At 39.9% G+C, this 23534-nt stretch overlaps 1 protein-coding gene across 8 annotated transcripts in view; it reads right to left on the bottom strand.

Annotated features, from left to right (window-relative positions):
* The window catches only part of rbm47 (RNA binding motif protein 47), a 49013-nt gene extending 32360 nt beyond the window's left edge, over window positions 1–16653 (bottom strand). For 2 of the 8 annotated variants that reach the window (XM_047365089.1, XM_047365094.1), the window contains exons 1-2: window positions 16448–16652; window positions 14894–15044 (exon numbers count right to left, since the gene is read on the bottom strand). The gene's annotated coding sequence lies outside the window, so the exon portion shown is untranslated. Of the gene's footprint in view, window positions 1–14893; window positions 15045–15512; window positions 16000–16447 lie in introns of those variants that run through there. The other 6 variants (XM_047365083.1, XM_047365092.1, XM_047365093.1 and 3 more) reach the window with 5 other exon arrangements.
* Window positions 16654–23534: the final 6881 nt, after the last annotated feature.

Raw genomic sequence — 23534 nt, 5'->3', positions numbered from 1 at the left:
ATTTCAGCTGCTTGTATCCGGGATCTCGTTCTTTAGGTCATGACCTAAAGTTTATGGCCATAGGTGAGGGTAGGAACGCAGACCGACTGGTAAATCGAAAGCTTCGCTTTTCGGCTCAGCTCTCTCTTCACCACAACGGACCAGCACAGCGCCCCCATTACTGCAGCAGCCGCACCAATCTCCCGCTCCATTCTTCCCTCACTCGTGAACAAGGCCCCAAGATACTTAAACTCCTCCACTTGAGGCAGGAACTCCCCTCCAACCTGAAGAGGATATTATTTAGATTTTTTGATTGCTAACTGAGAACACAAAGGAAAATGTACAGCTTTTTGTGGCCTCAAAACAACAAGGTTATAAACTCCATCTTCAAATGCCAAAAAAGGACTGAAACATCTATTTTGTAACTTTTACTAGAAGGATAAAGGTATTAAATTTTATGAACTGTGTTTTAAAGAGTTTTCATTTAACGTAGGATAATTCTGTCCTGATTTGACATGTTTTGTACATTTTAAAATTGTCTCATTTAAATTAGTCTAAGTTCCAAAAAAGATTTGAAATATCCCTTCAACACATCCTAAGCCTTGACTTGTTTATGACTTGTGGAACATACAGATAAAGCAACTACTTTAACATTTCCAAGGCTTTGGCTTGAAATGATTTGAACGTGATGAAAACTGGAGAAAGAATCCTTTCTCCAGTTTTGAGACAAATTTGGATCTGTGTGGAAGTGCAGAATAAAAAAAAAACTCATATGAACCTTGACACACTTCTAATTCTGTTTAAAGATCCCTAATCCATGTTCATACAAATCTACTTTTGTTCTTCCTTGGACATCATGACACATTAACTATATACTATAAACCAAAGTGAAAAGACAGTAACTGAAAGAATGTCACAGGTGTTGGGTGACTGCACTGTATTGTCTATAAACTCCATACTCTGTATTCCCTTTACTGGAAACATAAACAGTACAGAAATGACCTGAAATGTGTGTGTAAACGCTGCAGGACACGTGAAACCGGTTGTTTTTCAAAACATTTTTTCAAGAGAAAGAAGATTGGACTTCCAATAAAGTCAGCATCAGAGGTTCTGAGTTTGACTGAGACGCTTTTCTCACAACGTACGGTAGCCATTTTAGTCTAATATGCTTCATATGAGTCAGATACAAAAATATTTTAGAAATCATTTGGCAGTGACTCAAACTACTAGTTATTACGACACAGGTGGGGAGAATAGGATGCAGAATAGCTTCATTAAAGATTGCCGTATGGGTTTGGACAAAAGGTTCAAATGTGTCAGTTTCAGTGTTCTGTATGATCAATCTTAGAAAGACAGTGAGCCGACATAAAATATTCAAATCTGTTTTAGCACTTCCTCAACAAAACAGGCACCAGAAATCCTGTAACTGCTATCAGCCAATCCTAGTGCTCCTACCTATGTTTGGCAAAATGACTCAGCACAAAAGCAAAACCTTTCTGCCATCCTGCCATGCACACACAAATACAAGACGATGAAATCTAATTTTTTTCTTCATTTTGATGAAAGACATTTCCCCTTTTGCCTAGAAGTTGGTCAGCTGACGCTCTACACGCAGTCATGTGGCTTGTCGCTAACCAGAAGAGGACGAGGCACGGCGTGTATGTTTCTGTGCTACAGTCACTGCCAAGTTCAAGGAGACAAGGAAGGAGGAAGGCAGGGCTGCAGAGATAGAACAAAAATCACTGAAGCAGCTCAAAAAGTTGAGGACAAAAGAAAAGCTGTCATACTGATGACATGTAAACCGCAGTGCAGCTGCTTATTTTCTGCCTGATAAACACTAACCACCTTAACGTCAACATAGATGACTGTCCTAACTCCCTGTACCGGCAAATAATCCTACCTATCATGTGATAAGTGGAAGCATCATAAACATACACTAAAATAGAATACAGTGGTGCTCAAAGTTTAACAGATGTGATTGGAAAATTACTTAAATACATTTGTAGCTAAGCCCTTGTTCTAATTATTTGGGTTGTGCATTGCTGCATTTTGATAACTTAACTTGTAATTCTTGTCTGCTTCTAGAAAAGACAGTTTCTTCAATTTTATGGCAGAATGAGGAGGTGACGTTAAGGCCAAAATGAAACACAGACACACCAAACTCAATTCTACATTATTTGAACACAGAAATCCAGAACAAAACCCTGTTTTAAATCTACATTACAGTGCCTTTCAAAAGTGTTTAAACTTAAAGTATGAATGTTCGGTTGTAAGGGTGACTGGGTAAAAGCAGTTGTGTTAATAAAAGTAGTTTGTCAGTATGATTAAAGTCTATATAAGTTTTGCCCATTTACTGAAAGTTGAAAATTAATGTTCCCATTCAATCTGTATCACGTTTACTTCAAAATGATTTTTCCATTTCAAACCTATGATAGGCCAACACCTACTTTGTGTTGATCTGTCACATGAAATCCCAATTAAATTAGAAAATAGCTTGTGGATGTCAGTCAGTCATTTTCTACCGCTTATTCCATAGTGGGTCGCGGGGGAGCTGGTGCCTATCTCCAGCAGTCTCTGGTACACCCAGGACGGATTGCCAGTCCATCACAGGGCAACACACATACAACCATGCACACACTCATTCATACACCTAAGGGCAATTTAGAGTGACCAATTAACCTAACAGGCATGTCTTTGGACTGTGGGAGGAAGCTGGAGTACCTGGTGAGAACCCACGCATGCACGGGGAGAACATGCAAACTCCATGCAGTAAGACCCCCGGCCGGGAATTGAACCCAGGACCTTCTTGCTGCAAAGCAACAGTGCTACCAACTGCGCCACCATGCAGCCTGCTTGTGGATATATTATGGCAAAATGAGAGAAAGTTGAAAGGATGTAAATACTTTTGCTAAGAACTGTAGAAGCTGATTGTAGCATGATGAGATATTACTGTTACTAACGTGTCTACTCAAATTTAGGTGTCATTTTGTGACATACAGAACTCAGTATTATTGAAATTAGAACATTAGTACAATTACATAGTAATTAAGTATTAATTTTCAGTTCGGTTTTGCTTAAAATCAATTTTGACATTTAATTTTGTTTTATTCAAAGTAGCTAAGAGAGCTTCACAGTGACACGTTTGACAACATGTTGCTGTAAATTCCAACAAAATATACCAACACATGTGAAACATGTCAAAAGCAGTTAAAAAAAGTACTGAAAGAAGACATGGCGCATGATGGAATGGTGAAAACAAAGCTGCCTCCACTTGCATGTGTGGTTTTCTCTGGGTACTCTCTTCCAAAAATATGCATTTCAAGTCACCAACACTAAGTGTGAGTATGTGTGTGCGTGCCTGAGTGTGTGTGGTGTGTGTGTGTGTGTGTGTTTATAGTTGTTTGTATTAAGTGTCACTTTTTTGGCTTGTGCTGAGCTGGTGACCTATCCAGGATGTTACCCTCTCGTCACCCTTTGACTGCTGGAGGCAGTCACAAGTCACCGACTGCAAAAAATAAGGCAGACAATGGAATTTGTTCGTGAACACATTACAGTGTAAGCCAAAATAAGTTTTCTAAGAGTCCACTGTCATTATATTAGTAAAGAGGTGTAGCTGGAAGGCTAACCTAGAATGTATAAAACATGTTACGCTGAGCAGCATCTTTCGAGTAACATTGTCCTGGTATCTGTAAATGACTCGCTTGGTTAACTTTGGTTTTTGTCTAGACAAAAACATTATCAGAATCGTCAGATTTTGTGAAAATAGCATTGGTGAGGGGGAAAGAAGAGAAGACACAACGAGCTATTATGAACCAACATTACTCCTGAATGGGACACTTTAGAAACTCACCTAAATCCGACACTGTTTAGTTTATACTAAAACCCATTCTTTGCACAGTTCATAGAACATCAACTATCACATATTTTATATACACTAAGCTATGAGATTTTTTTTTTCCATGACTGTAATACATCACCATGTTTAAAAAATAAATTAATCAATAAAAAGTAATAACCAAACTTTTAGTAAATCTTATTTATCTTATTCTCCATAGAGCTGGACAAATATCTGTAGACTATTATTATGAGCCCCAGGTGTACAAATTAGTACTTTATGGTTGAGTCCCTGTTGCTTACCTGTGGTTGAGACTCTTATTTTTAAGTATGACAGGAAGTAGTTCTTGATTAACCATGCTCTATCCACGGAGTCACCTAACAAGGGCTACTTGTTAACTTGTGGACAAGACCCGGTTACAAAAGAGAAGCCTTCACAGTCTGCGTGGCACCATTTCAGGTACATGGTAGGGAAAGAAAGGAACAGTGACAGATTGATGGACAAGATCCAAATACTTGTAAGCAGTTGTAAGGATTCCACAACTGGCTAGCCAATATCAATGCTAACAATGCTAAAGTTAGCATCTGTTTTACAGCTTCAAATTGGCGTGTAAAATCAAAAGGATCTTTGAAAAAAAAATTTCAAAATCTAAAATCCTTAAACAGGTTAAATTTGAGCACTAACTTAATAAATAAAATGCAAATAAAATTGCTTTGACAGGGGCTTCAGAGTATTTATATGACTTCTCTAATAACAGCAGTTATTTCAACTAACCTCTCATAAGATTTTAGTTAATCTCTGAATGAACAAATGCAAGAATGTGTGCTGATTCTGCCAGTTAATGATAGTTACAAGCAGGGGTTAACCAAATATTTTCTGTTTTTGACGGGGTTTTTTAAACAGTGACAAAAAAATCTGATGGCCACCTGTCAGTTTTGACAGATTGCAATTCACAATCCCGACCATTTGGTGGCGAGTTAACACATTAATTAGTTGTTTTCTCACTTGATGCATGACCTCAGTGAGTGTGTCCCAATTCAGGGGCTGGATCCTTCGAAGGCCGTATTTGTAGGCGATTACGTCACAGCGCAGCGACAGAAAGGATCCAGCCCCTGAATTGGGACACACCCGTTGGCTTCGCCCTGAAAAATGTCACGAGAGTTGAGTGTCTGAAGTTTGTTCAGAAAGCCCAATAACGACGATGGTGTTAATAAAAATGCACTAACAACATTGTTGTGAAGGTTACAGCAGTCAGTCCATAATCATGTGACCGTCAACTGGTCAACAGGTGAAAAAAAAGGGATTGATGCCATGGAAGAACAAAAAAGTAATTAGCCCTTGGCAACTATGGAGCGAGTAAGCAACAGCAAAGAGATTAGGCAGGAGGACAGAGTTTAGTGGGAGCAGAAGTTCTTCTGACTGAGGAGGGAGGATTGAAAAATGTTCTGCGACGTGTTAAAAAGCCAATATGAGAAACGGATTTGTCCAAGGATCTGTGGACATGCATAAATCACCACCCACCCGGTCCGTTTTGAAATTTTAACATTTTAAAAAGTAAGTGACGGGTAAAAATAGATAATGACAGAATTTATTTGACCCAGTCATGAAAAAGTCTAGCGCAACCTCTGGTTACAAAGGAGGGAAACGAGATGGGACAGTCATTAGATGAAAAATAGGTACACACACCTGAATGTTGGATGAGTCATACACATGTATTTTTTGGAAATCACAAATATCATCCCGCAGCATCAGTGAGTGGTTTAGCAATTCACCTAACTCCTAACAGTTGGTGGATGGTAAAATGGTAAATGGCCTGCGCTTGTATAGCGCTTTATCAAGTCCGAGGACCAGCAACCCCCTGGTTACAGGATGAAACCCTACCACCGTCACCACTGTCGCCGGTGGCAGTTATAGTTACCTATGTTTAGCCTACATTACAGTTTATTCTTTTGTCATAGAATTTGGTCTTAAACAAATCCATGTACTTGTGTTTTAATGCACAAGCATTTAATCTTTTAGCAAACCTACAATCTTCGTCATCCCGTTTCTTAGAAAAACAAAATGTCCCCCTTCACCGCTCACCTAAAAGCCTCTCACACCCACATTTAGTAAGGTGAGAAGGGAAAAGTATAGCAGGCAGATAAGAGCTGAATGAAAAGTTGCTAGAATTCAGTGCCCATGAACTCGGGCTAACGCCCCAACAGGGCTGCACAAAGGCAGAACTGCTAAACTATGTCACACAAACCTCACAAACAGGTGCTTTAAGACACAAAAAAAAAAGAAATCATCCTGAGAAACCAAAGCTGTGTAACACACCCGTTCCTCTGCCTGCACGCTGACACTACTAAACCAACAAAAGACAGGAGTGTGGGAACAGACCAGAGGAAAAACATGTGAAAGACTGGTGAAGGAGAAAATGATGAGTCCGTGCATAAGATGTGTTTGCGTGTGCACACGGGGCCTCCATGTGACTACTTTGTGTCCGTTTATTGAACAGGTTCATAATCAGATGCAACATATGGAACATTCCATTCTGGTGCAGTGCAGGGAGGCAATACTTGAGTGTGTGGGGTTGTGGGTGAAACCTTAACATGAAAGGAGAGAGTACACGTGTAGTTTCTTTCCTTTAGAAATGCTCACTTTCACACACACACACACACATACACACACACACACACACACACACACACACATCATCCATAGTTACTTCTTTTCTTCACCAGAATCAAACCCCACAGGCTCACACACCTTGCCATGGCCTGCTGTCCGGACAACTGGCCCATTGTGTGGAGCACCAGGTATGCATAGAAGAGTATCTTTGTGACCAGCGAGCAGAAATCTGAGGATGCATGTACAGGTCTGGTCAAACGTTTGCATACCATTAAGGCCAAACTTATTCATACCTTGGGCAGATTTAGATTAAAAATGACTTGCATTGAACCAACAAGTTTGTTTCTAATAGGAAATGAGACAGATATCTCTCAAAAGAAACATGTTGGTAAAATCAAAAGATCATCTTAAATCTAAATCTGCAAGGATTAAGAATAATTTTGGGCTTCACGGCACACCCTGTAGTTTTAAGTTTGGGCTTTAAATGATTCATCATCTTTTTTTATGGGGTTGGTATAAGCAAATAAACAATACATTTGAATTTGAAATTGGCGCACAAGTTCATATTTATTGCGGATTTATATTTTTATACAAACAGGCTGAAATATATACGTATGTGCCCACCAATCTTTGGTAAATGATACAATTAACACACAGGCCCTTAATAAGGTTAAGACATAATTCATAAGACATAAGACATAATTCATAAGACATAAGACATAATTCTAGCTGGGTATTTACCTACTTTTCTTATCAGAATTGGTAGAGCTCGTTTAAACTGGGAGTTTTGTAGCACGAACCTGGCTTTTAAGGATAGTTTTTGCATTTTCAATTGGGCTAATGTTGGAGCCATGTCTGAAGCTTAATGTTAGCCTGCTTTATCCGTTACCAAGCCAGTTTTAATGTGTGTTTGGGTTAACTGTCTTATTCTAACACAAAATTGTGTTCTATCTGCCTGACCCAAACTGTCAACCTTCCCCATCCTGAGCAAAAGAATGTTGTTCAGGAAGGGCAAGAACAACCTATGAGCCACCAAGGCCCATGCCTTTCACGGACTGCTCAAACACCAGTGTCACTGTCTATGATAAAGTGAGTTTAACAATAAATGGACTAAGAGGGTGTTGACTAAGAAAGAAAGCCTCTGCTCCAAAATTAACAACTTGTGGCTCTACTGAAATCAGCAGCTGCCCACATGGACAAACAAAATGCCTTCTGGTGAAAGGTTTTACTATCAGATGAGACAAGGATTGAGCAATTTGGCCACAATAGCAATGATTTTAATGGGAGTCAAATGATGCTTTCAGACCTAAGAACGTTGTACCTACTGTCAAGCATGGTGGTAGCAGCATTATGCTAAAGGTCCATTTAGATGGCAATGGTGCTGGTGAATTGCCAAATATGGGTAGAATACTGTAAACAGAGGACAACCTCCAAAGTCTTGAATGTCTCCTCAAATCAACAGCTATACAGCTGCATGTTTCAACAGGACCATGATCCCAAGCACAGTTCAAAATAGGTTGTAATAGATTAAGCAGGCTAACATTAGGCTTCTGGAATGGCCCCATCTTCACTCATATTGGAAATTTGTTGACTATGTTCAAAAACCAGATCCATGTCAGGAACCAACTAGTTGAAAAGAACAGTAATCATATATCAAGCTGATGATCAGTTTGCTGATGGCTACAAAAAGAGTGGTTTCTCTGCAGCTTCCTATGGAACACTTGAACAAATATTAATATGGGTGTCTATAAATGTGAGCTTGTATGAATCCATTTTGCCTGAATTGAATAAAAAGCTATATAAATTCAAACTTCCTAATTCTGCCTAATTCTTGAAACAATAAATAAATAATTCAAGTTATTTTTTGGTAAACCATTCCAGCCTGGAAATATAATAGTCTACATGCACCATGAAAACTTTCAAATGAATATTAAATTAATGCCAAAGATGAGTTAATGCAACATTACATAAAATAAATAAGTTGTTAATGGGTAAATGTCATTGGGTAAAAAACATGTTTTGTATCACCTGATTTACTTTCAACGTTAATTAAAGAAGGTGACCTCTCAAGAAATATCTTCAAGAGCTACCACAGAGCAGTGTATGTATGGGTACATAGTGAAAGTCCTGTCCTCTGATATGCTTTTTTCCTCTCTCATTTTCTCCTGCAGAGGTGGCTTACGAAACTCACAGTGAAATGAAGCATGATAATAGCATTAGGGTTTGAGCAGGCTAGAGGAGCGAGCAGGGAAAGAGGGAGGGACGTAGGATGAGAGGAGAGGATGGAGAGTTCACTGGTGTCACCGCACCGGGGGGCGCAGGGGTTACGCAGGGGTCGAAGGTTGAACAGCGGAAAGAAGACTGGGGAAAAACAGGGAAGGGGGAGTGTTTATCCAGCCTTCGCAGAGAGTGGATGTCACCTGTTTACACACTCAATAGTGCTGCTACATTGACAGTAGAACAACAGTTAGACAAAGTTTTATCTTAATGGAACTTTTCAGCACACAGTTGGAACTGTCTCTAGCAAAGTGTTGATAACTAAAGTGGTATAGATTCCTGGCACAAGTTCTAGGAACTTGTTGTGGTACCAAAAACCTTTACAAGTAAACTTAAAATGAAATATCCCATATTAACATATTGTTTCGTTATAAACTTATTTAGGACAACTCCCCTTTATAAAAAAAGGTGCATGCTACCAGAAATGGAGACATACCAAGGTAAGTACCTGAACACACAGACCATAAACAGGAACCAAGAGCAGTGTTTTGAATGGTCTTATTGAGTCCTGAAAATATGTAATGCATGCATCCTACTTTTAGTGTAAACTTTAGTGGGATGTTTGATATAAAAAGATGACTGATCCAGTTTCTGAGTACATACAAAAAAATTTTTTTGCAAAGAATGTTAAATGTGAGATTCTTCATAACTACATAATGGACGATGGATGAGACAGGGTGTACGGATTGGTCCACAGAGCGTATGACATGGGAGACAGCTATTTATTGTTGCTGTTATGATTAATGCCTCCCAGATTTAGCAAAGATACATTTTTGTTCCTTACTCTATCTTACTCCAACCAAGCAATGTGGTTTATCAAAAACAAGCCACACTGCTTTTTGATCTATAAATAAAGAACTTTATAACATCTGGAGGGCACAGCCAAGTAATCATGTCCTGTCGATCAAAATGTAGGACAAACAGCACACACTCCTTGAAGGTTAATATAAAAAACAAATATATATATATAGTCAGTCATTTTCTACCGCTTATTCCATAGTGGGTCACCGGGGAGCTGGTGCCTATCTCCAGCAGTCTATGGGCGAGAGGCGGGGTACACCCTGGACAGGTTGCCAGTCCATCGCAGGGCAACACACAAACAACCATGCACACACTCGTTCACACACCTAAGGTCAATTTTAGAGTGACCAATTAACCTAACAGGCATGTCTTTGGACTGTGGGAGGAAGCCGGAGTACCCGGTGAGAACCCACGCATGCACGGGGAGAACATGCAAACTCCATGCAGAAAGACCCCAGGCCGGGAATCGAACCCAGGACCTTCTTATATATATATATATATATATATATATATATATATATATATATATATATATACCTCTTCCAACGAATTCTAAATATATAATATACAGGTCCTTCTCAAAATATTAGCATATTGTGATAAAGTTCATTATTTTCCATAATGTCATGATGAACATTTAACATTCATATATTTTAGATTCATTGCACACTAACTGAAATATTTCAGGTCTTTTATTGTCTTAATACGGATGATTTTGGCATACAGCTCATGAAAACCCAAAATTCCTATCTCACAAAATTAGCATATTTCATCCGACCAATAAAAGAAAAGTGTTTTTAATACAAAAAACGTCAACCTTCAAATAATCATGTACAGTTATGCACTCAATACTTGGTCGGGAATCCTTTTGCAGAAATGACTGCTCCAATGCGGCGTGGCATGGAGGCAATCAGCCTGTGGCACTGCTGAGGTCTTATGGAGGCCCAGGATGCTTCGATAGCGGCCTTTAGCTCATCCAGAGTGTTGGGTCTTGAGTCTCTCAACGTTCTCTTCACAATATCCCACAGATTCTCTATGGGGTTCAGGTCAGGAGAGTTGGCAGGCCAATTGAGCACAGTGATACCATGGTCAGTAAACCATTTACCAGTGGTTTTGGCACTGTGAGCAGGTGCCAGGTCGTGCTGAAAAATGAAATCTTCATCTCCATAAAGCTTTTCAGCAGATGGAAGCATGAAGTGCTCCAAAATCTCCTGATAGCTAGCTGCATTGACCCTGCCCTTGATAAAACACAGTGGACCAACACCAGCAGCTGACACGGCACCCCAGACCATCACTGACTGTGGGTACTTGACACTGGACTTCTGGCATTTTGGCATTTCCTTCTCCCCAGTCTTCCTCCAGACTCTGGCACCTTGATTTCCGAATGACATGCAGAATTTGCTTTCATCCAAAAAAAGTACTTTAGACCACTGAGCAACAGTCCAGTGCTGCTTCTCTGTAGCCCAGGTCTGGGGAATGCGGCACCTGTAGCCCATTTCCTGCACATGCCTGTGCACGGTGGCTCTGGATGTTTCTACTCCAGACTCAGTCCACTGCTTCCGCAGGTCCCCCAAGGTCTGGAATCGGCCCTTCTCCACAATCTTCCTCAGGGTCCTGTCACCTCTTCTTGTTGTGCAGCGTTTTCTGCCACACTTTTTCCTTCCCACAGACTTCCCACTGAGGTGCCTTGATACAGCACTCTGGGAACAGCCTATTCGTTCAGAAATTTCTTTCTGTGTCTTACCCTCTTGCTCGAGGGTGTCAATAGTGGCCTTCTGGACAGCAGTCAGGTCGGCAGTCTTACCCATGATTGGGGTTTTGAGTGATGAACCAGGCTGAGAGTTTTAAAGGCCTCAGGAATCTTTTGCAGGTGTTTAGAGTTAACTTGTTGATTCAGATGATTAGGTTCATAGCTCGTTTAGAGACCCTTTTAATGATATGCTAATTTTGTGAGATAGGAATTTTGGGTTTTCATGAGCTGTATGCCAAAATCATCCGTATTAAGACAATAAAAGACCTGAAATATTTCAGTTAGTGTGCAATGAATCTAAAATATATGAATGTTAAATTTTCATCATGACATTATGGAAAATAATGAACTTTATCACAATATGCTAATATTTTGAGAAGGACCTGTAGCTTAAAACCTGTGTTCTCTTTTAACAAATATCAAAAGGCTTAAAATTCCCCATAGTCTGATGTAACTCCTGTTGCAAATGAGGATATTATAAATATTTTTCTTTTTTCGTAACACACCACGCTACAGTAATTTTGACCCGTTTTACTTCCTTTTCATCCTACTGCCACTCTGTGTTTGGCCCGGCGAGTTTGCTGCTAAAGAGGAAGGTGGGGGGGACGACAGACGGGAAGAATGTGACCATTGTGCTCCCCAGGTATGTGTATGTTTGTGACAAACAGAAAGAATTGAAGAGAGAGAGAGTGAGAGAGAGAGAGGAGATCAGATCTGGTTACAGGTGTTTCATAAACAGCACAATAGTGCTAACAGGTTCCCTTCTCTCCCTGAGCTGCATGAGTTTCTGTACGCTGTAGCCTTGGATTTCTGACTCTGTGTTTCTGGATTAGGTTTATGGCTTTGTCACATACACAGCACACTAAATCTGTTCTTCTTACAATCAGCATGAGATGATCATGTGGTATGATTGTATACCATGTGTCTGTGTGTACCTAATTCATGCAGTTAAAGCTGTTTCTCTTCCTTATGTTTGAGGTTTCTTAAACAATATTCTAGATCCTGCTTCTAAAATCGAAAGAAATGTCAAATTTTTCTTCCTGTTTAAGTCTGATTCAATCCTCGGCCTTGTTTTCCTGAAACCAGTAACGGCCCAAACACGATATACCAGTAAGGTCATACTCAGAAAACTGCTTAAATAAAGATTCAGTTTGTAATGAGTGTCTGAGAGACTGTGGAATATCAGGATCAATTCTGAAAAGTGGGTCACGTTTTTGAACTTGCTTAATTAGCCGTGGTTTACTGAGAAGGGAACATAAGGACAGGCCAGTTTAAGTAGAAAGTGTCACACGTCAGCCGATTTCTCTTTATCTATTTTTAATTTTGGTCCTGCATGATGTAGCATGAAGAAACCACATGTCACCACCTCATCAGGTCTGACCAGCGCTACAACAGAAACACACCTTTCAGAAACCAGCAAAAGCATTTACAGTAAGTACTAATCGGTACCTCCATGACTGTAGAGGACAACAGACTGACTTCCAAGGAATCTGCTGCAGTAATTCAAACATCAGCCTGAAAACGTTAAGACAAATTGAAACAATTCTAACTTCAGAAATGTGTCATAGCATGTGTGACGTAATGTCACAGAGGCAGGCCAACAAAGTATCTTGTTAAAGTCTCAGAAATTCCTAAGGAGATATGGAAACAAAGCAGCCTTTAGCTTTTAAAATAAAAAAAATAAAAAAATTTAAACAACCTGTCTGACAAAACAGCAAAGAGACACAAGGTCAGTAAAAAAATATGTCAAAATTGTAGAAGCTGGAACTGTATCACCATTCTTTGGTAATTTTCTTGATGGGAACAACTCAAGGCTCAGTCTACAGGGATTGCTTGGAGACCCTCCTAGTCATTCTTGTGTCTTAATCAATGTGCAGCTTAAAAATAAAACAGATCTATACCTATATGTACAGTCATTTATACCAGGGGTGCCCAAGTCCAGTCCAGGCAGGGATGCATCTACATAAAGGTTGCAGGATGGTAACACTGGAGGACTGGACTTGGGCACCCCTGATTTACACACTTAAGTTTTGTTCTTTGTGCCAAGGTAGATTGTCCATATGATGTGCCACAGATGTTGTCCTAAAAACTCATTCAAGACAAGGACTACATCTACTGTATGTTATGTATAATATTCTCCTCCCCATCCTCAATTGTTTGGTTGCAATGAAAGTAACAACACAATGACATTGCAATACAAATCAGAATCAACATGGTTTAACATAATAAATACTGCCATTAACTTTGTGTACTCTCTTTGTATTTATTTCCTCTAAAAAGTACTTCTGACTCAGTGTTCCTGTCTCTCTTTTAGAAATTCCCATTAATAGAAATATGACAGCCTCTAACTTTGTGTATTCACTTTGCTTTATCTTTTCCATGGAAAGCAGCCAGAATCTGTGCTTCTGTGTTTAGATCTCTCCTAGATGCGTCCACTGATGTTGCTGTTGCTGCCATTGACTTTGTGATTTTCTTTTCCACAAAGTGCATCCTGGCTCAGTGTGTCTGTGTTTAGAAGTGAATCTTGGACAGAGTCATTGATGTATCCATTATCGACATTAACTAGGTTCCTCTCTTTGCACTTCTTTCTCATAGAAAGTACCTTTGGCTCAACGCTAATGTGTTTAGCGAGGTCTCTTTTCTGGATAGAGCCAATGATAGATCTGTTACTGTTATTACCTTTGTGTTCTCTCTTTTCCATAGAACGTATTTCTGGCTTAGTACATCTGTATTTAACTTTGTCTCTCCTGAACAGTGCCACTGATGCAACCATGAATAGGACTGTGTCTAGCTGGACCCGTATCTAAATATATAATTGGATTCTATTGGAATTAACTGGACTGGATTTGAATTGAATCTTTCCTAAAAGTCATCTTCTATCATTGCTATAGTCTGCAAGTTATTTGACAAAACATATGACATATTCCTTTGAATTTTTCCTCTAGTTTTCTATTCAGTCTCAGTTTTGCTTTGTATCCTACCTGTTGTGTAATTTTTGTTTGGATTAAAAGCTGTATCGAAATTTAAATTACATTGAAAAACATACCATACCACAGTTTTAGACATTATTTGGGAAACTGCCAGATTTTGGCTAAGGAGAGCTGCCATGAAACTGTACATCGTCATATGGAGAAAGACGAGACATCTGTTCTTGAAAATATCAGCTGGATATGAACTTTCCCAAAGAGACACACTGCAGATTCAGTATGTACACACACACACATAAGCACGCAACTAAATCTTGTTTGTACAACAACAGGACACCCAAGGCTGACTGGCGCCCTGCTCAACCAGTTTTTCAAACACACATACACACATATAAAATGGCTAGACAAGACATTAGTTAAAAACGCACACCCGTACACACACACACACACATAAATAAACATCCAGACCTCGTCGTGTAACCTTGCCGTGAAGGTTACAGCAGTCAGCTGGGTCAGTGTGATCACTTGACCAGCTGAAAAAATGTCCTTCCAGATACCCACTGTGTGTATGTCTGTGTGTGTATGGTATGAGCCATCCAGGTGAGAAAACACACAATGTCCCCAACAGATATTCTTACACCAGATCTGTTTGGGTTCAAGAGTGAAAAGAGAAGCAGAACAGAAAGAAACTCATGTGATGAATTTTCAGCCAACCTGTATTGCTGTTGATTCTTCTTCCACCACTCAAAAAGCAACGAATCAAGTTGTCACTTTCTCATTTTCTCCTTCTCTTAGCCTCCTCCTCTGCGCTGCCCGTCAGGTTTGTCTCTCACCTCGTGCTGGCTGTCAAGGAGTCTCCTGTCTTCTGTGACAGGGCCCCATAAAAAGAACAATGAGAGCAAATCTCAGGCACTTGAAACCAACTCCAAACACTCATACAACCAGAGTGGACGAGTCAGAGTTTCTCTTCTCCTTTTGGTGTTTTTTTCAGATCCTGACTCAGATCCTCTCTGTTTGTCCTCTCCTCTGCTCCAGTCACGACAACACATGTAGACGTAACAGTGGGAGACAAGAGAACGGGGGGAAGGCACAAGGTCTCCAAGTGGAGGAGAGAGCAGGAGGTGACAGAGAAGAAGGAGAGAACAGAGAGTGGGAGGGAGGGATGGATGGAGGGAGGAAGGGCAGCGGTAATTAGTGAGTCTGTACCTGACTCTCACTGACATAAGCCCCACATTCCTCAGAGCTGGGTTGGGGGAGAGACCAAAGGGAGGTAGAAGAAATGAAAAAGTTCAGAGTACACACACACAGTCCCACTAATCATCCCAGTGAATACCTTCTTGATCCTATGGGACACCAGAATCTATCTTCCTTTACAGCAAACCATAGCTGATGCAGCGCTCCAGTCAGGGCTGCATGTGATGCTAAACTCAACCTTAACGCTTCTGGATCTTCAATAAAACTCTTTGAAGTGTTCAGTTCTCTCTTCCCTCTCCTTCCCTTTCGTGAGAAATCTTATCCTATCGTTCCTTCCGTTTGCCTTCTGCCTCTGCTGCTGTGTGTACGGTGTACACATTACCTGCCCCTGAAACTCACCAAACCAGACTCAGAACGGCTCAAACTCCCGGGACACCTCCTCCCTCCTATCATTCCGGATGGGAAATGCTATCCTCTTGTGCCCCTGTTCAACCTGCCTGAATGTATGCCTGTGTGTGTGTGTCAGTGTGTGTCCTAATAGCCAGAGCAGCATTCCTCCAAAGGGGTTTCCTTCACACCTGATCCCAAACCTCACACCACATGATTTCTCTGATCCACCACCTGCTTATTACTGCCTCATGAATATATGAAGTCATGATGACACGCTGTCTTTTGGCCACTGTTCTTGTTCTTTGACGTCAGCAAAGTGGATCCCTCCATAATGACAACCTTCTGTAATAACAGCCCCTCTCAGACACCCAGTCCCATTTCTTGTGTTTTACTGTCAGCGTTTAGATGACTTGCACAATAATCTGAAGCTCTATATGTGTAACATCAACACGCTCCCACTTTTAAAGAGATTGCTGCTTCACAACTGAACTGAAAGTAAAACAGTGACACAGCTAGAGTTTCTCGTTCTTCTTCACATGCAGCCTTGTTTCACTCTTCATTCTCTTTCTTTCCCTAAAGATACTTGTTTGATCATGTAGCTCTGTTTCAACACTCCTGAAAAGAGCAGTGTTCATCTCTCATTCAACATTGTGCAACAGTGTGTCTCCCAATGCGTCTGCCTACCTAGATTCCTTAAAGAGTTGGATGCGGGTGGGACCAGGCGCTTCCCTCTTCCTGATCTCAGGTGCTCGGTGACCTTTTGACGTCTTAATGACAGCAGGTTGTCATGGAGACACGGAGAAGGCGAGGGAGATGTGCTGAAGGGCTACAACCGCGGCGAGTCGGCCAGCCAGTAGAGTGAGGACAGAAGAGAGAAGTGAGGAAGCACGATCCCTGTTTAGAGTAACAACACACACACACACTGACACACAAGCAAACATTCAGATAAAGTCCCCCCCACACAAACACTCACTCACACAGTAGGGAACTTGCAAGTGTGTGTGTGTATAGGAAACTGAGATTGAGTCAGAAGTGCTCACACAGTGAAATAACGTTTCAACACAGTGCCTGAACTCTGGTAGGGAGGAGGCTGGGCCGTTGGATTAGTTGCTCAATGCGTTTGACTTTAATGCTTACTTAACACATCTCACAAGCCTTAAATGAAAAGGCCAGATACAGGAAAACATGCACTCACAATAGTAAAAAAGCCACACCGCAGGTACAGTGCCTTGCAAAAGTATTTTAAACCCTGGAATTTTTTCCACATTTTGTCACTTTTTATTGAGGTGTTACGAGATAGACAACACAGAGTATGTGTGTATAACTGTGAAGTGAAAGGAAAATTTATAAAAGTATAAGTGTATAATTTAAGTGTGATGTGCCTTTATATTAACTGTCCCCATTAAAGTAGCTCAACCCCATTTAAAGTTGATGGAGATAATCATGTGAAAATCAATTTTCTTGACACAGGATCATTCCTACATCATGATGCTGCCCTACCATGTTTTACTGTGTTTAGGGTGCTATACTTTTCAATACTTTTGCAAGGCACTGTTTGTGTAGATTTAGAGGATGGTTTTGTTCCAGGTTTGTTTTTGTGTACAAACTATGAAAATGAAATTAGATTTTATGGGAGAGCATCTCTAAAAATCAGTTTTCAGCCTTGCCACAGATTCTTTATTAGATTTAGTTATGGACTTTGACTGGGCCATTCTAAGACATGAATTAGCTTTGATCTAATCCATTCCAGTGTGACTGTGGCTGATGTGGATCTTTAGAGTTGTTATCCTGAAGGTAAACCCTCATCCCAGTCATAATTCTTTTGCAGCCTATACATCTTTTTTTCCTGCATTTAGCTCCATCCATTGGCCCTCTACAAAATACTTCAAGGCAGGAATAAGGTGTTTTGTGAAAGGACCAATACGTTGAGAGGGATAGAAATCCGCTGACCTGTCAGGCTGGGGCAGGTCAGCTTTACAGGTCATCATGTATTAAAAAGTTATTGTTTGGTTGACCAGCAGGATTTAAAAGCCAAATAAGACCCAGAAATCAGGTCTGACAAGAAGGCTCGGGTTGTGACAATTTAATTTTAAATAATTTGCTCAGCCAACCTCAGGATTTTGACACTGAATTTGAACCCCATTATTGTTTTGGACAAGTATGCTATAGGGAGAACTTGAAACAGATTTAATGCAAAGAACTGAATTTGATGATGTGCCACAGCTTCTGTAATTCCTTGCCATCAGCTTTACTTTTGAAAACTCATAGCTTTGAGGGATTTTATCCTCTCCACTCGTTATAAATGGCCAGAGGGAGCATAGAAGCGTCCTGTATTTGTGGGTTTATGGCAGAAAGGGCTCTCTTCTTGCCACTCATTCATGAATACCAGATTTGTGAAAGGCACAACTATAAGTTGTCCAGTGGACAAATTCTCCCACTTGAGGTTTAGATCGCTGCAGCTCCTCTAGAGTTTTCATGGGCCTCTATGCTGCATCTTTAATTAGTACTCTTCCTCCCTGACCTTTTCCGATTAGATGGACGGCCATGTCTTGGTACATTTGCCATACTCTTTCCATTTTCGGACAATGGATTAAATAATGATGTGAGATGTTCAAGGCCTGGCATATTGTTTTATATTCTTACTCTTTAAACTTCTTCAGAGCTTTCTCCCTGATCTGCCTGCTGTGTTCATTGATTTTCATGATATTGTTCGTTCTTGAAAAAGTCTTGGAGGCCTTCACAGAACAGCTGCATTTATACAAAGATTAAATTAAACACATGTCATCTCTGTTTACATCCCCAGATTGTCACCAGAGTGTCTTTGCAGTTTTAAGGCTGAGATGTGTAAACTGAGCTGAAATAAATTTGACAACAAACTATCAAATCATGTTCTAGAAATGTTTTCCAAAACCAAACCCACATTTATATAGTCATATCTAAGAATAGCTCCTGGTGTTATTTGTTTTCCCCCACCATGATCATTACAAAGACTTAAACAATGAGTGCAATAACTGCTTTTAGGTAAATACTGTTCAGTATTACCACAGGCATGTGCACAAATAAGAAACCAACACTCACTGTGAAATGCTGCAAATAACTATTCACCATTTTAAAGAATGAAAAACCATTTCATTCAAGACAGACATCAGCTGTATAGATGGCAGGGGACGTAAAATCCAGTTTTGCAATTAGACACATTGCAAGATAAAACCATAAACAACCTGAAATCAGGTTAAAATGTCTTTATTGACACGTCATGGACTTAAGCAATTCTGAAGCATAAACCAGAGTCAAAAAAATCACAATACATCAGCAGTTCTTTTAAAGAGACAGTCCATTAGTATGAGTACTCCACCTGCAGTTAATCATTAATCAACAGGGCTCCACCCCTAAGCATCAAACACCTGAGGACCTTTGTTAGCCATAAACAGCAGAAGGATTTTCTCGTAGTCCAAAACTGAAGCCAAAGCCAGGTCAGATGGAACACAGCAGCCAACAACCACAGAAAGAAGACATAAGAAAAACCTCGCATCCAGATTTTATTGGTCCTTTATACCTTCCTATGTCAACATGATACTTGATATACCTGCCTCAGCCAAAGAGCAGCTTGTCTTCTAAATCAGCTAAATCCAGAAAACGCTTCTCCTACAAAAACACTAGTTAAACATTTCTTAAGGCAGTTTTACTGTTGGCAGCTACCATAGTAAACAAAAATGAACAAATGAAGCATTGTGCATTGGAGGGATAGATTTTCTTATGTTTGGCTACTGATCAATGTTTTCTGTTTCAGTAGTGTGATCTTTGTTTTTTAGAGGTAAAGTGCCTGGATAAGTGATTCCCTGCTGAACAATCCTACTTGGAATTGTCACAGTGGTTATTTGGGGTTTGCTAATGCATTGTTTGTTCTTTTAAATTGGCAGAAAGCACCACACAAAAAATTATGAAAACATCCAGTTCCACAGAGATACTTCATCTTTGGTGGTAAATGACAGTTCATTGGACACTGCAGCGTGCATATGGACAAGACAGGTCTTGTCCATATGCTGTAAAATGCTGTACAGATTTAATATGTGTATTAAATTGCAAATGGTCATGAAAATGTTTTATTCCAAGGCAAGTGAATCATAAAATTAAAAAATCAGTTTACCAAAGCTCCAGCAGATGGAAATATCTGCAAGTTGGCAAACAGGTACAACCAGGCACACAGATTCCAGTCAGAAAATTGGCCTCTGGTATGGACCACGGATACAAAATCTCTTCTGTGTTATCCTTTACAGCTCTCGAGCCATACGCAATACAATACAAGCAAGTCAAGTAAGCATTCACTCTCTTCTCACAAGGTGTAAACAAAGTAAACTTTGCCCACAATAGGCAGCTCAAACTCTGCCCTCATTGCTACACAATGGAGATGTGAGACATGGAGAGCATGGATTCCCAGGAAAATACTCCATCGATACTCCTATGACTGAAAACAAAGGCGGACAAAGAGATGGGTTGGTGTGGCTATTCACTCGCAACAAGTGGATCCAATCAAGCAGGTTCAGGAAAACTTCAATCGTGTCACAATTGTATGTGGTGGTGAACTGGATGCATAAAGTCAAATTATACAAAGCAATATGTGGTGAGCAAAACATCATTTTACACACTGACAGTCACTGGAAGAGAAGCAAAGAAACTCACATTTAGTTTCTATGCTCCTCAGCTCAGTAACCGACTGCCTGACATGTGCAGGTATCTTACGCTTCTTTAAATCAGGATTTTACAAGTTTACTACAGCTTTCCCATAAAGGGTATTTGGTCCTTTTTATCATATCTTAACTATTTATTAGCAGTTTTACCATTTCTTTCTTTTTATGTGATGCTTAAATTTCACTATTATTGTTTTTCGTGCTGGGCTGCTCTGTGGCACAGTTGTTGCCTTGCAGCAAGAACTGTCACCGGTCTGGAGTCTTTCTGTGTGGAGTACGCATGTTTTCCCTGTGCATGCATGAGTTCTCTCTGTGTGCTCTGGCTTTTTCTCGCTGTCCAAAACATCCCTGTGGGCTAAATCTGTCATTCTAAACTGTCCTTGGGTATGAATGTGCGTGTGTGAGGGTGTGTGCATGGCTGCTTATCCTGTGTGTCTCTGTTGCCCTAAGATGGAATAGCAACCTATTCAGGGTGTACACAGGGTGTCTCTCGCCATGCTAGAGATAGGCATAAACCCCAACAATCCTACAAAAACACCTAATTACTGGCAAACGTTTGGGCATCACATCACATCTGATCTTTAATAAAAATTGTATGGAAGTTTACATAAAACTAACAGAATTTGCTTGTAATTGACCAGCTGTCAGCAGATTAAAGAGCACTTTAATTGTTTATTTTTTTGGGTTTGTAATAGGAACAAACTGTAGATGTCAGGTTGAGGAGAGAAACACCATAATTATGTACTAGAGACTTTAGATATTACTTGGCTAAATGATTACCCGAGAGCAAAAAAACATTGTTTGATAGCAGACAACCTTCATGAAGATTTAGTGAGTCTGGTGTGTTCTGGAGGTTACTTTGCATGCACAAATATAACCTTCATAAAAGAAAAAAATAAGAACAATCAGAGATTTGTCTGTTATTGTCATCTCTAAGCACAGAGACAAAAGGTTCAAATATACCTGTAGACTAATGTGATGCTTTTTAGACACCAAAGATTGCTGAAACTCAAATGCAAAATTTCATAAAAACAATGCATCTACAAATGTGAAACGTATGTGTGGATCAGTCATGTTTTGGACTTTGTGCTGCAACTTTCAGCTTTAGTAAGATCTCCTTGGATGATGGAAGAATAAAAGGTACAAGTTGAAGGTTTTACCCTGATCCTACAGCGCCTTGACATTACCCTCATCCAAAACCTTCAAAAAGAAGACAAAACAGCAGAACATGCAAGAAGCCCAAGGAAATCAATTTCCTGCACACACTTTTACATCTACTCTATGGGTTTTTAGTTGTTTCTTTTTCATGACATTATCTTTGATACAAAGGGAGAGTTTTTTTGTCAGGTACCTTGTGCTCTAAACGAAACCATTATTCTGCAGTCTCCTGCTAAAATTTCAAGCTCAGATATATGTTTGCACTTAAGTACAATTATTGTGTGGCCATCATTACACGGCTGCTCTTATCTGGTTTTAGATTGGTTTGCTTTACAGGAGGAGAAACTTTCCTGTCTATATGGAATAAATCCACCAAAAAGTGTCTCCAGCTGGTTGTTCATCACATGTGTGTGTTGTGGAACAATAGGTTTGCCTATTAATGACTATTCATAAGTGTCAAAGGCAATTGTTATTAAAGTTAGTAATTGTAATAAAAATTATCATCTCAGGTCACCACCTCATAATCAGGACATTGTAGCCAAACAGCTCTCAGTCTCTGTCAGGCATTGTTTTATGAATACCTGTCTGGTGAGGTGTGGTGTTATAGAACAATCGATGAAGGAGTGAACTCGCACATCTGTGTTCTCAAACAGCAAACCCTATACATATATACAGAATAAACACAAACAACTTTTAATCTACAAAATGCTTCAACTTTCAGGTAAAAAAGTCTTTAACTAGGGTAATAACATTCAACAAAACTACTAAGTAATAATGAAAAGAATAAAGAAACTCAATAAACTACAAAAACATTGTAAAAAAGAACAAATGAGAGTAAAACGGATTTCATTAACCAAATTGTATGCAAGTTAGTGAGAGGAGATGAAGGGAAAACACATAAAATGGAACAAGTTCACCATCGGTGCTCAAACCAATGGTTGAGATATTTGAATCTCTAATAGCCTCAGCTCTGGCCCAACAGAGCTTAAGCATCAAAACAAAATGGAATAAACAATATTTTAATTGTTTTACCCTAAACTAATTTTGTCACCCCAGATACAACCTCTTAGAGAGAACCGTTCTGATGAATAAGAGAGCACATCGAGTTCACTAGGTTCGATGAACAGAGAAAACGGCTGCTCTTGGTCTGGTGGCTAGGGCGAGCTTCTGCTCTGACTAGTGAAAATGTCAGGCGTGTGGAGCTACTGTTTCAAAAGTCGTTTCCACAGGGCAGTGGAAGGAAAACCACTTCATAATTAGAGACACTGTCTCTTCTTGGAGAATCTTTGGCTCAACTTCTTTTCTGCAGGAGCCCAAACAGCCAGTTGCAGGCGGATAGTTTTATTTTTGGCCTGGGTATCATCCCTGGATACCCAAACAGCAGACCATACTTTCCTTTGGATCCAAGGTTTTCTTCGTAGATGTAGTCTTTTACTTGGCCAGCGAGAATAAGACATTCATGCGTGTGTCCTTCTTGGAGCTGTCATAAAAAGTGATAATACTGCATTCTGGTCTTTTTTCTGGTCAGTCTTTTTTGTTCACTGCACGTTTCTCCCTGTTCTCCCTGCCTGGGCCCAACATGTGTATATCTCTCTGTCTCTCTCTCTCTCTATATATATATATATATATATATATATACAGGTCCTTCTCAAAATATTAGCATATTGTGATAAAGTTCATTATTTTCCATAATGTCATGATGAAAATTTAACATTCATATATTTTAGATTAATTGCACACTAACTGAAATATTTCAGGTCTTTTATTGTCTTAATACGGATGATTTTGGCATACAGCTCATGAAAACCCAAAATTCCTATCTCACAAAATTAGCATATCATTAAAAGGGTCTCTAAACGAGCTATGAACCTAATCATCTGAATCAACGAGTTAACTCTAAACACCTGCAAAAGATTCCTGAGGCC

The sequence above is a fragment of the Girardinichthys multiradiatus genome, chromosome 5, assembly GCF_021462225.1.
Source record: "Girardinichthys multiradiatus isolate DD_20200921_A chromosome 5, DD_fGirMul_XY1, whole genome shotgun sequence".
NCBI classification, from domain to species: domain Eukaryota; kingdom Metazoa; phylum Chordata; class Actinopteri; order Cyprinodontiformes; family Goodeidae; genus Girardinichthys; species Girardinichthys multiradiatus.
This window is presented reverse-complemented; position numbering and strand designations above follow the sequence as displayed.